Genomic DNA, 14,769 nt, shown 5'->3' on the forward strand with positions numbered 1-14,769 from the left:
GTTCTCGAGTTATGCCTAGTTTTGCTTACTTGGAATGCCATTGCAGCCTTTTCAGAAGAGTCCGTAGCAAAACTTGTTCACCGAGTGTTACTACTCTACTTAGTAATTAGCTCTGCACTAGAACGCTAGCTATTGGTAGCTGCAAGAGTGAGCAGAGAGCTGCTGCTGACTTGCAGCCATTAATTTTAGACTTGAACTTTTGGCATCGATCGTTTTTAACAACAATCATGGTTGATCATTACCCACTATTCGCATGCAGAAAATTAAAGATGTTCAATGTGTGTATAAAAGCTAGCTATTAGTAGTTTTATGTTATGTAGCTTTGGCACCTCCACCGAGGCATCAGCACCCGCGGTGCTTTCATTATATAAGTCCTAAAATGGAGTGTGGAAGGTGGGAGTTATATATTTGAATGATGTAGATCTATTCAGTACTCGGTATAATACAAAAATTGATTGATCCGCTAAAACAGAGAATAATTGTTTGAGTTTATGACTATTAAAGTCTTATAGACTGTAGTTATACATGGCAGACAGGGTAACATTAACTTGTGTATAATAGGCTGGTGTCACCCAAACTGCACAGGTTCTCATTTGCTTTCTTAGCAGAGCCTTCTTCGTTCCCTCTGGCTCGGATCAACGTTCTTATGAACAGTTCATTCCATAGCCGCTATTATCACACACATAATTATGTCCCAATGAAATCCGGTATACCAACGTGACACGCTCACCTGCTCCCTAGCTCATGTATATAGTGGGGTCGGGTTTGTTTTGTGTTTGTTTTTTCCCATTTTAATTTTTTCTTTATTGACGGTTGTTTATCTAACATCTCAGCCGGAACAAGGGCAATGCATGCATGAGCTAGCTGCATATGTGCGTGCGTTCATGGCTACATGCATTGAGGAGATGAAAGTCGTATATAGTGTGGCACGTATGGTGGACTGTACATGTAATCAATGCGCCATGCACGGCATTCTTTTAATAATTATGGTCTGTTTACGCATTGTGCCTGAGCAGAGGTGTGCAAGGCACAATGTACGGTGCTGATTGTATTGTGCTAAATTGTAAAATGTGCATGCTTGAATGTGCTAAATTGTATAAATTTGATAATTAGAATTTAGCAAATTAATATGTAGAGGTTTAGTTGTTTAGCACATGTGCAATGTGCTAAAATTGGATTAGCAACACACATTTTGTGGCACATTTCCCCCTTTTGCATGTGCATAAAACTGTGTATGCATGCATGGTGCAGCTACAAACAGCCAGTGAACTCATTTGTAAGCAGCAATGAATATCTTCACTTTCCTCCTGGTTTCAGTGGCTTTATGCTCTCAAGAAGTGGTGAACGGATATCCCCAGAGATATCCTGCATCATCTATGATGCAGGTGATTCAAAAGAGCGGAAACACCAATGAAGCCCTAGTCCAAGCACTGGTAATGCAAGCTATTGCAGATGATTTGTCCAATGAAGCGAAAGAATCGAGAGGAAGAGATAGAGCAAACATTGCTCAAAATTCCGGCCCCGTAACTATCAAGGATTGTGGTACTCTGGACAAATTGTAAACAGTGTACTGCAGGCATCACTATTCTGGGTTCCTGCAAGTGCTCTAAAGGTTACAGTCAACTGTGGGATATCATCAGGCTGCACACAAGTTAAAGTCGAAGTTCCAACAGGCACGGTCCAGGCTGATATTGCTGTTTGCATTGATGAAGGTAAAGTTTATATATCGGGTAATTTCATTGGTGCAAATTTTCGTATAAGCTAAACTGCATGATCATGTGACCTATACAGCAATTATGACATGAATGTACATAACGTATAGTAGGGCTTGGAAAATTATGCTAGCATAATTGTTGGGAGACTTCTATAGCAACTATAGCATAATTGGGCACTATAAATTAGCATAATTTCACATCTTATATATATATATATTATATCCCGTTGCTACGTTGTTGCCAAGTGCAATATGAAGCATATTGCACTGCTGAAAGTCATATTGCACTGACCGCAAAGTCATATTGCACTGACCGCAAAACGCCCCTCTGGCAATTAGACAGACAATTAAATTAAAATTAAATTAATACGCATGAGAAATAACAAGTATCAAAGTATGTCCAGCCATGCAGGAATGAATGTTCAGCACTGCTGGAGTTTCTTCTTGCAACCGTGCAGGTTTTAAAATTGTCCAAGATTTATTTTGTGGAAGATTCTGTGTTCCTAGATCGACCTAGTCCTCGACATCGTGATGCATGTCAATTCTGCTTCACCATAGCACTAGAAGTGGCTCTTTTTGCTGGGGGCATGAGCTGTTTTGCAGCAGTGTAGAAGCGAGCTTTCTTGGCTTTGTTATGAGGCCGAGCGTAGACCAGCAGCTAGTATTCACTGAGTAGTGGGGTGGGGCTGTTTCTTTGCAGCAGTAAGTGGGGCGGGGCTGTTTTGCAGCACCAGAAGTGGGGTGGGGCTGTTTTGCAGATTTCAGTTAAAACTCCAACAATTTTGTGTCAAGCCATTCGTCGGTCATGCCAATCTTATACGCTGCAGATACTGGCGTCTAGAAGAGAGAAGAGATGGAGCTGTGTCTAGAGTTGTCTCTGTCTTTTTTTGTGCTGTTTATATTGTGTTACTAGGACAGTGTTATGTTGCTATGCCCTCGGGATATAAACTAGTTATAACACGTGCACTCGGGCTGCATGGCATATTATTGCACTCAGCCCTCGGGGCTGGCGCCCTCGTGCTTCAGTGCAATATATTCCATACATCCCTCGTGCCCGTGTTATAACTATAACATAATGTAGCTAGATATAGACATCTATTACAATAGATCTATACACTGTAAGCACTATATATTATAGCCACTATAATTATAGGCAGGCATGAAGGAGTATTTTCTCTTTCGGCACTAGAGGATTATATTTCACTTTCTGTATTAAATAGTACTTCAGGTATAGCCTCGGTCCCGGGCCGATTTTTTTTTATAGACCGAAGTTGTTGATAAATACTAGCTAGAGACAACGAGGCAGGGATCAATACAACTACAAATAAACTGGAATAATGGGTACACCAAACTAGAATAATAGGCTAACTTTTTGAGAATAGTAAAAATTAATGAATAATAGGCAAAATAAAAAGCATAATTTTCCAAGGCCTAACGTATAGTATAGCTGTAACGTGTTGTAATGTTATAGTACACATATTAAACCATGCACTTATAATTATACTAATTATATAGCTGCATGTGATAATCCGGCTTATGAAGTATAATCTATGTGTTTCTTCATTCATGCGCAGCAACAAACAAGTTTTGTGTGAAAGTGTTTGGTGGAGCATCGTGTAAACCAAGTTTGTTGGCAATCCCCATCCCTATTAACATCCCCATAGCTTCATCTGGAACAGCTGCTCCAATCACACTGATGATTGACCTACTTGGAAGCAGTCCATGTGTGAGCGTTAAATTGAACAATAGTTACCCAAAATGTTCAAACAACTAAAGAAGCAAAGAACGATGGATATATATACCAGTAGTGTTGTAGATAGCTATAGGGAGCTGCTATAGATCTATTATGCTATAATTATGTGCATGCATAGAGTGACTTGAAAGTTTAGCGTACCATTGTATAGAATGTATACGAGTTGACTAGATATAAATAGCTACATCAATTGAAAGTGTTTTGCAGTAGATCTATATAATTATAATCGATATATACAATTCCGAACGGAAATATTTGTTTGGCTATATATAATTATACAGTGCATGCATAATTATATATGCAAAGTTCGAAGATTATTTGGTATTGTATATTAAGTCTACAAAAAATATAGTCTACAGACTGAGCCACCCGTATTACTAGAAGGTTTTGAAGGTTTTTCATCCGCAAAATATTCTAGTAATACGGGTAATTATGTTGTCTCAATGAGGTCATGGTGTATTAAACACTGATCAAACTTCACCATGCATGTATAATTATATGCAAACCTATATAGCCGTCTTCTTGTATCTCAGCTAGGGTCAGTTGGTGAGTGATGGTGACGACTTGCGACTCATTGCTGCAGCTGATTTTATGGAAGCATTCGTTGCTGACAAGTGGTGGGATGCATGAGGTGCCATTGATTCAGATGTGGTTTAGAGCTATAATTATAGTGGAAGGGAGGAATTAATTCTCAATTTGTGGAAACTGCTGTATTATATGTGCCAATTTTGAAGGAGAGTTATGAGACAATATATATTATAGGCAAATAAAATATGATGGATATGGTTGTTTGAGAGGTCATTGTTAATCAGTGTGAGTTCGTTGCGATGCATGTTCCCGTTCTTATGATAGTGTGCTATATTAATTGGGGTGAAATTATAGAGGCTTAGGACAATTTTGATCCTTGTAAGGACCTTGAATATATAGACGTGATCTTTAAGTATATATATAGCTGCAGACGTGGTGTATGTCTTTGCAGAAGGAGGTCCCTGCATGCACACCAGTGTGGGGTCTATAGCTATATATATTATGTATAGCCACTCTCTTGCTTAGTTTGAGCGTTCCTTTGCTTATAATTCTCTGTCACTATAATAGTTGTATAGGTCTACCAAGATGCACCAGCCATGCAGTCCGAGTTACCTGGGTCTACTTTGTTGGCTTTTCAATCCAGAATTTACAATTGGAAATGATCATGGAACACAGTAGATCTCTAGATCTAACATGCATGTACAAACAACATAGGGATTTATCATAAGTTCATCACACACAGTATAGATCTATATAGCTAGACAAAACTATAATTATTACACAGAGACAACATTTTACGCAGAATAATATATAGTCTAGGATCTAATTAATCATCTAATCCTCTTGTCTCGACTCTGGATACTTTATTCTCTTCCTAACATGCATGAACATAGTCAATGCACTTTATAGCACTTTTTCTGGCACTTGGTGGAACATGTAATTCTGCAATTGTCGTATTGATATTTAGACCTTTAACAATCGGAGACCAATCAGGAATTTCCACCATCAGATAGAGAAAACGAAGAGTTTCATTTACTTTCAACATATCACCAACAGCTTTTGAGTCTTCCAAAGTAGTGATAGAGTCTGGATTCCTGTGTGTAGGTTTAAACTCCAATATCAATGTTGTGAGTTTCGAATTATTACTCAATGCCTTTGCAATAGGTTGTAAGAAACATTGCTGTGGTTCCAACCACATTTTTGGCAAATGCAGGTACTCGAGACTCTTATTGTTTGCAAGAACATCGCAAAAGCTACAATTGTATCATTGCTGGCTATTATTTGCTTATCAATATTCAAAAATGTCAGTCCAATTACAAACTTCTTTAGCGTCAAACTGCGTACTGTCTCCATTATTTGTTTCATAAATGTTAATGAAATTGGCTTCAGATTATCTTGTATTTCAGTGGTTTGTATATAGTATCATTATCTACCTGAAGATATATTTCCTCTAGAACACTGTTTTGCTGAAGTAGGGCGCAGAAGTTATCTACTATGTCATATGATGTGAACTCCACATTACAGTATAGTTGTCTAACCGAAGAATTTTCTTTGAGTGCCTTGATAACGTTATTAGACTGAACATTAAGCTTTTGCAGGGTCTTATCTTTTCGTCTACGAACTGAAATTGTTGTGACGTCTCGAGGAGGATTGGAAATATCAGAGTCTACATCAATTGCTAGCTTTTCCAGCAATGGACACTTGGAGAGGGAATTAAAGATCGAGAGTCTTAAGGAACTGCTGCGCAGTGGGTTATAATCACTAGTAAACACACCGAAATACACCAAAAAGACAGCAAAATGATCAATGTATTTTTTTACTTGCTCTGTAAAATCACCTGTACATATTGGACCAAAATTTGAAGAGAAAATTTGACAAAGATTTAGTTCTTTGAACTTTCTTATATATTCAATCCAAATTTTAGATATGTATTGCTCTTAGCTGATTCTGAATCATCATAAAGATTTAATATAGCATCGCTACATCAGCACAACCAACTTTTATGGAAACTTCCAAATATTCCAAAGAGGAACAGAATTCTGTAGTTCTGTCGTATAGAATCCCAGGTATCTCTGAATGATCAATATGACAATGCAATATCTTTAAATTTCTCGCATATCTCAATACTTTTAATGAAGCCGGCACAATTGTTGATGGGATATAAACTGTCGCAACATTTTTTATGAATTTTGATAGTTTGTTTGCCAACGGCATATGTTTGTCATCACATACTTGCAGCACTCTTTGTGTCGCAGCTGGAATATGGTTGAAATTATCAGGGAATGGGCATTCCATATTCTTGACGTCATGTACTCGTAGCACTCCTTGTGTTGCAGCTGGAATATAGTTAAGTATTTCGTACAGACTTCAGGAAATGGGGATAAACCCCACCATATATATAAGAACTTGACTTGTGAAGAGCCTTTTAAGCTGTGTCCCTTGAGTCCAGCTAGTAAATGATGATGATTTTGCTCACTCCTAGAAAGTACATGTCGCCAATCAGAGCGATCTATCTCCTTCAATTCAAGTTCTCCACTCAGCAAAGCATCGTTGGTATAGGATCACTGATTTCAAAATCTACCAAAAAATTTCCTACTGCTATGCAATAGCCGAGAGCAAAGAAATACAAGGGATCATACCGTGACGATATCAGTTCGATGGAGAGCACAACATTATCGAAGGAGGAAATTAGTTGTGTATTTTGACTTTCATAAAGCCAAAGTATGTTATCTCTGCATGATGTGTTCTCCACTGAGGTAAACCACCATCTCATTGTCTTCTGATCTAACCTGTGGGATGGGCAGAATACATTTTGTCCAGGGATCCTAAAAGTTGTGAGGCCAGCTAAAAATAAGATTATCATATTGTGCCTTCCGGATTTTTTTTCAATGAAAAGTAGCTGTTCTTGTTGGGAGTATGTTTTCCATATATGGATTGCAGCCAAGAACTCTTGCAGCATTAGATGAAGGAAATTGTATGAAGGAGATGCTGTTTTTGTGATGGATTGATGCAGTGGGTGGACACTATTCATAAAACCAAGTGTAGTGCTACCTTGGATGTCATCTGCATGCATAGAAAATAAGCTTGTGTTTTTTTAGTACTATTCCCTCGTGGGCAATTTGGCAGAGGTGCAAAAAATTAGGTTCAATTGATATATAGAGGTAGCTTTTGAAGCTCACCATTCCACTCCTCTTTTGAATTCACTGTGAGGTCGATGAGATATCGCTTTAGCAGAACACGAGTATATGACGTAAAAAGTTTTGTTGTTGTGTTCAGAGCAAAATTGTCACCATCATGGCATTCCATGTAAACTTGAACAACAATACGAGCATAGAGAGGATATTGTACATGGCACTGTTAATGTATGGGTTGGCAGCAATATATGTTCGCAATCCATCTGGTGCTCCATCTTTAATTGCCTGATCAATGTCTACTCCTGTTTCTGTATTTCTGTAAAACCAAGGACCATAATCCTTTGATCAATTCGTCTGCTACATTTTAGTTCAAGATAATCTAAAGCCCATGGTCTGCTGGTTATGACAACAGTGCAGGCTGGAAGAATTTTTCCATGTATGAGTCTCATGACAATACAGTCTTTCATTTGTATAAGTTCTGGCGGAAATTCATCAAGACCCTCAAGAATGAACAGCAATCCTTCACCTTGTGTGAGAAATAATTCTTCCCAAACTTTCTGAGATGTAGCTTCATCTCCACATTCAAAGAAGTCAACTAATTTATTAGCTTCATGGGTGTACTTATCGCGAAGTGACAGCAATACAACAAGAGAGTAGTCTTTCCAAATGTCCCCTAGACTCCACCGTCTGCATAGTTCCCATGACAAGGTGGTCTTACCGACTCCTGGAGCTCCTCCGATGATAACTAGTTTGCAAAAATTTGCGTGGAGCAAATCGATCACAATCATTAACAATCTTCAGGTTTATAAACCGATTCACACAACTGAGCGCACAGTGAACATCAGCAGGAAGCTGTTTTGCGTTGTAAATGTTAATAAGGTATTTTCTAAAATGTTCAAGAGCACTCAATTTTGGCCTCTTTGATGGCCCAGGCAAAATGTTGTCATCTGAGAGTTAAATCCGTATAATTGCATAGTAATATAAATCTACACACATAATTTCTCAACCATCATACTGTCTACCTCCTATACCATTACGAGCTACACTGTAAATATTAATTGCATAGTGGTAACCAAGTTCATTGCATTTTTAGTAGTATTATTGGCACAGTGTTTCCTTTGATCTGCCCACTCAAAATGCAACAAGTAGTATTATTCATACCTGTAAATTCCTTCTCTATAGCTTCAGCGACATCATTCCGTCCATTTGAGACTCCGACATATTTCAGAATAGGTAAGAGTGGCAGTCTTCAAGCGAGCAGCTATTATAGCATTTCACGCAGACAGGTTTGATTATCTCAATGCTTATCACTAATATTATTGAGTGTGTCATATCTCAATTCCAGAGCAAGTCCCAGGTCGAACCAGCGGTTATTATCAATCTCCCGTAAACGGACTGCAAATCCTCAAGGGTCAGAGTTGAAGCTACAAATGAGTAGTACAATGTTATACACCTGCATGCCGGTAGTTTACGTGCACATGCTTATACAATACGTATCGTTTATATTTCCCTAACTTGTTGACACTGTACACTTAACTATACACCTGTCCCCTTTCATCATATAGCTTAATCCAGTCGGTTTCTACAGATTGGCTAAGTGTAAAACCATGCACTGTCGTTATTTCTACTCCTAACATTTTTTTAGCCAATTACAAGCTTCAAGATTACACAATAATAAGGATCAGAATTGTCACCCTATTTTTTGTAACAATGGTTTCCAGCGTATATGTTCTAATCCTTGGTTATGGGCCAGAACACCGCTTTGAAAAGTACACACTTCTCAATGAAATTGTATTCTGTATAGTGGTGTGTGTGTTTTTGGTGGCGCTGATATATTTTGTCTGCACACTACAACTAGGCTTGGATCAGATGCCTGATGCTTCGTCTTCTAGCATCACTAGTTTTGTCGCTTGGTATGTGTTCAGTATAAGTGCTGGCTTTTGGATTGGGGAGTCTTTGTATGTTGTCTTGAAGGATAATTGTTTCGGATTAGTTGAAGATTTAGTAAGTGTTACCCAGCTTTATAGTCTGTGTGCTGCTTTATTTGCAAGTATTATCCTTGTTCTCGACTTCTTTTTCGCTCAAAGTTGGTTGATTATCGAGCCTAACCAACCAAAATCGTTTACATTGATCTACTGCGTTCTTAAGTTTGCTGTAAAGCACAAGGCTCCTCTCAATCGCAGTGCTCTCACATACTGGGAGGAAGACATACCTTCAAGAATGGACCTGGGAAAGTCGAGATACGGTGGACCATTCACTACAGAACAAGTTGAAGACGTGAAATCAATTCTACGATTGTTTGCTATGAGCCTACCCTTGTGGTTAATACTGTTTGCACTTTCTTTTAGTCCTACATTTCATGGCAATGCACTACAGCATCACATTGTCAAGTTTCCTAATCTCACCACCTGCGAATCTGACATGCTTTTCTCTTTCACATACAGTGTTTACTGGTGGTCTATGATCAATATCTTGATTAATGAATTCTTTTTCTACCCGCTTTTCAGAGATAAATTTCCAAGTATTCTCAAAAGAATCGGTGTTGGTTCCTTCCTTTCTCTAGTTTTGAGTGTAGGTTATATTATTCTAGAATCCTTTCAGGTTTCTCACAGTTCCGAGGCAATCGAATTGGTAAAAAGTCTTACATTGAGTGGTTTGCTGTCATTATTTGTTCTGTGTGTAATACTCGAGTTAGTTTGTGCTCAGGCCCCATACAACCATGCGAAGATTATTTGCTGTGTATATGCTTATTAATTATGAGACCGCTTCAGTTGCTGGCATTTATGGAAGTGGTGAAATGCACCTAACAACTAATACAATGGTGCTAATCATGTTTGGAATCAAGGCCGCGATGAGTCTGCTTGGATTTGTCCTGTACTGCCTCCTGGCGCGCTGGTACAAGAGGAAAGTTAGAGACGAGGACTACAATGCACACAGAGTGGTGGAGGAGGTCTATGATCGATATCTAAATCCAAGCATTACTAATTAAGTAGGCAAACTATTGCATGGGCGAACGTTACATATATAATTTTTTGCTTTTGATACACACGCAGTAAACAATATCATCATATCACTATATTATACTGTTTCTGAGATGTTTAAACTATTACGGGAAATTTATCCCTAACTTGTCCACTCTGTTAGCACCTCTTTCGATGTTTTGTATGATGGTGAGGAATCGATAAAAACCCTGGAAGAGTTAGTGCACCATTGTGATATTTGTCACATGCAGATCAAGGAACCTTCCTCCTGGCATGTCGCCCCAATCCAACCTTGGGAATGGCAGTGCAGCTGCTATAGACTAGTATAGTATATGCTCATAATGTATACTCTGACAGACAAATTAAAACAGAAGAAAGAACTGGTGGAGCAAACGGATGCATGCAGTATACCTATAATTATATATACACACTGTTCTATCAAAATGGTCCCTCATAAACATCTAAACTGCATCACATAAAAATGTCTTAAACTCCATAAAATAGATTTATGAAAATGTAGCTATAATAATGTAAAATGATTATGCCCACAGGACTAGGAAGGATGAGTGAGTGGTGGGGAAATGGGCAACAATTATCATTATACATGCATGCGTCAATAATAATTATGCCTGATTAAATCTACCACATGTCTATTAAATCACTACATATAGCTACCGGGGTAAATAAATTATCATGATCATAAAGAAAATATGCGACTACCGACTCGCAAAAAGAAGTGAGGTGCTCCTCCACCACACAACAAAGAAAGAGTAATTATAATTATGACCCCTAATTTTGAAATCTTGGTGTTGTAATGGTGAATGAGGAGGCGAGAATTGGGCTTGAAAAGATTTTCGTCTTTATCTATATGGTGTTGAAACGATTGGAGGAGGTTGGAACAGCACTCTCTCAGAGTTGCACCCAGACAAAGCTGGAACTGATTCATTAGGTTAATTGCTGTGAAGGAAGAAGAGATACTGAAAGAGTTGCCAATGAGAACAAAGCTCAAATTGACGCGAACAAAGTACTGCACTTGGAGGAAATTGAACGAAGAGATGTTTGAATCAATCATCTTTAGAGAGAGAATTATCTGGTCAAGTAAATGAAACATCGATCGTCTTCAAACTGAGAAACGAGAGCAAGTTTGTGGACTGGAAAGAACTGACCACTCTCCAAAGGGGCGCCGTTGCCCCTATCAACACCTTATTATACTGTTTCAAGTATCAGATTAGTATTCAGTCAATACCGATATTAATTCCTAATACAATACCAAATCCTTGAACTTACTACAAGTAGTATTAATGAAAAGCAGTAAATAAATGTAGTGCATGACTGCATGTGGTATGTTATACACAGCCAAAAATCCACGGGGCGTGTCAGGTCCGTTACATGTCCGTTACAGGACGTTTACCACATCCTGATACGGGACCGTTGGGTAGACACTACTAAACAGGCCGTTCACATACAGCCTGTAAACAGCCCGTACAAACGGCCTGTATTCAGCCTGTATCATACTGTTCTCATGCACAATTTAATAAGCTAGTATATCATGCTTCAAAAGGTCACAATTCAAAGACAAAGAAGACAAGGAACAAGATATATATAATTATATTAATTTCTGTTCAGCTACATTATGTCTCTCATTATCATGTCCGTGTCTTCACATCCCACGGTGGCACTGCAGATAAAAACAACCAGTTGAACCGTACGTTAACGCCACATAAGTATACTAACTTACTGTATTTATATTCGTCTTGTTTTTGTGCACAAAGATAGACTCTGAGGAGAAGAGGCTGGGAATTATACAAAAAATACACCACTGCTTACCGGCGTACTATGAAGTCAGTGAACAGCTTGAAGGGCCGTTCTTCATCTCCGAGATAGCTCGCCAGCTGTACACTAATAATACTTATTCACATAGATTAAACTAAGTTGCTTACCAGGCAATTGTTGCATTCTCTTTATCATTCGTCTAAAAACTTCAATCTATGAGGCATATAATGCATCACCACAACACATACAAAATAATGGCACTTACCTAACACATCCAGACTCCAACTCGGCATGCCAATAAAGAAATCTATTAAATAACATGTGTAACGAGTGCTAAAGATGAAAACAATAAACAAACCTTGAGTTTTGCAACATCTGAAGAAGAGTTAGATAGATACTTCACTCTCAAGTCAAACAATCAAGAAACAAATCAAGGAATTCATGTGGCTGCAATTTAGGCTAAATTTTGACCCTGTGCTTGTTTCATTTAAAATGTCCCTGCAACAAGTGCCAACTTTAATTATGTGATTATGGCAACCTGTCTCTAACAGGCTTGCCATCAGCATTACTAAGTCAGTGCTACATGCATACATCATGTATTTTGTCCTTAATGCTGAAAAATCATATTGAATTGATGAAAAATTTTACGGGATTGTCTAGTTTGTGAAGTTCGAAAAGTACTGTTGCCAGACACTATGCTCACATTCGATAGAGCTATATACCTGCAGCAAAAGTAGTATATTGTGAAAGTGGACACAGGAGTGGGCCTCATGGTCAGCCTGAAGATCGAAGAAACCGCTCAACTAGAAAAGTTGGGGATATATGCGGTACCGCAGATGGATTACAACCGGAAAACTCGAAGATAAAAGCTCTGAGAGATGTTGAATGTTTTTTTAGGTTTGTTAAACTATTACGGGAAATTTATCCCTAACTTGTCCACTCTGTTAGCACCTCTTTTTTGATGTTTTGTATGATGGTGAGGAATCGATAAAAACCCTGGAAGAGTTAGTGCCACCATTGTGATATTTGTCACATGCAGATCAAGGAACCTTCCTCCTGGCATGTCACCACAATCCAATCTTGGGAATGGCAGTGCAGCCGCTATAGACTAGTATAGTATATGCTCATAATGTATACTCTGACAGACAAATTAAAACAGAAGAAAGAACTGGTGGAGCAAACGGATGCATGCAGTATACCTATAATAATTATGTGGACTGGAAGAACTGACCACTCTCCAAAGGGGTTACCCCTATCAACACCTTTGCTTATGAATCGTATGTAAGCTTCTATCATACTATATCCGTAAAGCTACTTAATGCATAAGCGTGCGCTCACCCACTTGGGTGTTTAGTTTCGTGAATGAATTCAAACTAATCTGTATTAGTGAAATTGAGCCTAATGTTGGATATGGTAATTAGGACACATGCTTCAGTTGGCCAATATTTACTGTATTATTTTAGGCTACACTGTATGCATGTACGTATAGTCATTGTGTATTATAGCTCAGGGCTACACCTATACTGTATGTATAGTTCTGAGCAATTGTACGTCAATTCAGTCATAGCTCAATTCATTGTAATGGCTTTAGTTTTCCCAAGTACCCCTCTCGTCTCAGGATTGTGAGTTTTTTGGAGCCCCCACCCCTAACGAGTACAAACTGGTAGTGGAAGGTCTGACACCAATATCACTACGAACTACTCAAATCAGTCAGTAAGTATATTAACTATACATAATAAATGGTGATAGCTACGTTAAACATAGCTTGGTCTTGGAAATGATTATATGTAAAGTGTGTGTGTTTGTGTGCGTATAGGTTACTGAGATTGCTATTATAAGTTGGTGACAGTGTATTTGCCTGATGCATGCCATGGTGATTCAGCATGCATACAGAACATTTTTATGCAGATCATGAAGTTACCCAAAATTCATAAGCTAGTTTTCTTTATAGTGATCTAGAATGAATTTGAATTTGTGTATTATAGGAGTACAATTAGTGTATTGAAAATAGTATCATGACACAGTCATAATACTATTTCACTGTCGAAAGCATGATCTTGTTGTTGTGCAGTCAGTTCATTTTCATTGTTTACAGAGTACGTAGAACTACATCTATCGTTTTTATATTTCAAAGTCAGTTATTCTAACTTGTTGACACTGTACGCTTAACTATACACCTGTCCCCTTTTATCATTACTGAATACGTATATATATAATAGCGTTACAGCAGCGCTATTGTAGAAGTTAAGCAGATCTAGCTTGCTCAGTGTACAGAAAAAAAATGAGCTGTAAGTACAGAGTGAGAAAGTTCTACTCAAAGGGAGCCTACCTTGTGCTAGCTTGGACACTGCTTGTGAGTGCTGCAGCTAATGCTAGCTATAGCTTAATCCATTCGGTTTCTACAGACTATCCAGATTGGCTAGGTACAATACCACTGTCGTTGTTTCTGCTCCTAACATTTTGTCTCGGATTGCTAGCCAATTACAAGCTTCAAGATTACACAATAATAAGGATCGGAGTTGTCACCCTATTTTTTGTAACAATGGTTTCCAGCATATACGTCCTAATCCTAGGTTCTGGGCTAGAACACCGCTTTGAAAAATACAGACTTCTTAATGAAGTCTTACTTTGTATAGTAGGGTGTGTGTTGTTGGTGGCGCTGATATGTTTTGTCTGCACACTACAACTAGGCCTGGATCAGATGCCTGATGCTTCGTCTTCTAGCATCACTAGTTTTATTGCCTGGTATGTGTTCAGTATAAGTGCTGGCTTTTGGATTGGGGAGTCTTTGTATTTTGTCTTGAAGGATAATTGTTTCGGATTAGTTGAAGATTTAGTAAGTGTTACCCAGCTTTATAGTCTGTGTTCTGCTTTATTTGCAAGTCT

At 38.4% G+C, this 14,769-nt stretch overlaps 2 long non-coding RNA genes across 3 annotated transcripts; one reads left to right on the forward strand and one right to left on the reverse strand.

Moving 5' to 3' along the window:
• The first annotated feature begins 190 nt into the window (after positions 1 to 190).
• Positions 191 to 3,645, forward strand: LOC135338704 (uncharacterized). The gene is made up of 3 exons (XR_010395734.1): positions 191 to 393; positions 1,318 to 1,712; positions 3,289 to 3,645. It is a non-coding gene; the product is annotated as an uncharacterized LOC135338704 (long non-coding RNA).
• A 7,872-nt stretch (positions 3,646 to 11,517) lies between these two features.
• LOC135338988 (uncharacterized) lies at positions 11,518 to 12,274 on the reverse strand. Of its 2 annotated transcripts, XR_010395810.1 has the most exons (5): positions 12,149 to 12,274; positions 12,051 to 12,096; positions 11,938 to 12,002; positions 11,849 to 11,889; positions 11,518 to 11,788 (listed from the first exon to the last, which is right to left on the reverse strand). It is a non-coding gene; the product is annotated as an uncharacterized LOC135338988 (long non-coding RNA). The 2 variants fall into 2 exon arrangements; XR_010395809.1 differs by having other exon boundaries at positions 11,523 to 11,788; positions 11,849 to 12,002.
• Between the last annotated feature and the right edge of the window lie 2,495 nt (positions 12,275 to 14,769).

This window comes from Halichondria panicea, chromosome 7, assembly GCF_963675165.1.
Source record: "Halichondria panicea chromosome 7, odHalPani1.1, whole genome shotgun sequence".
NCBI lineage: Eukaryota > Metazoa > Porifera > Demospongiae > Suberitida > Halichondriidae > Halichondria > Halichondria panicea.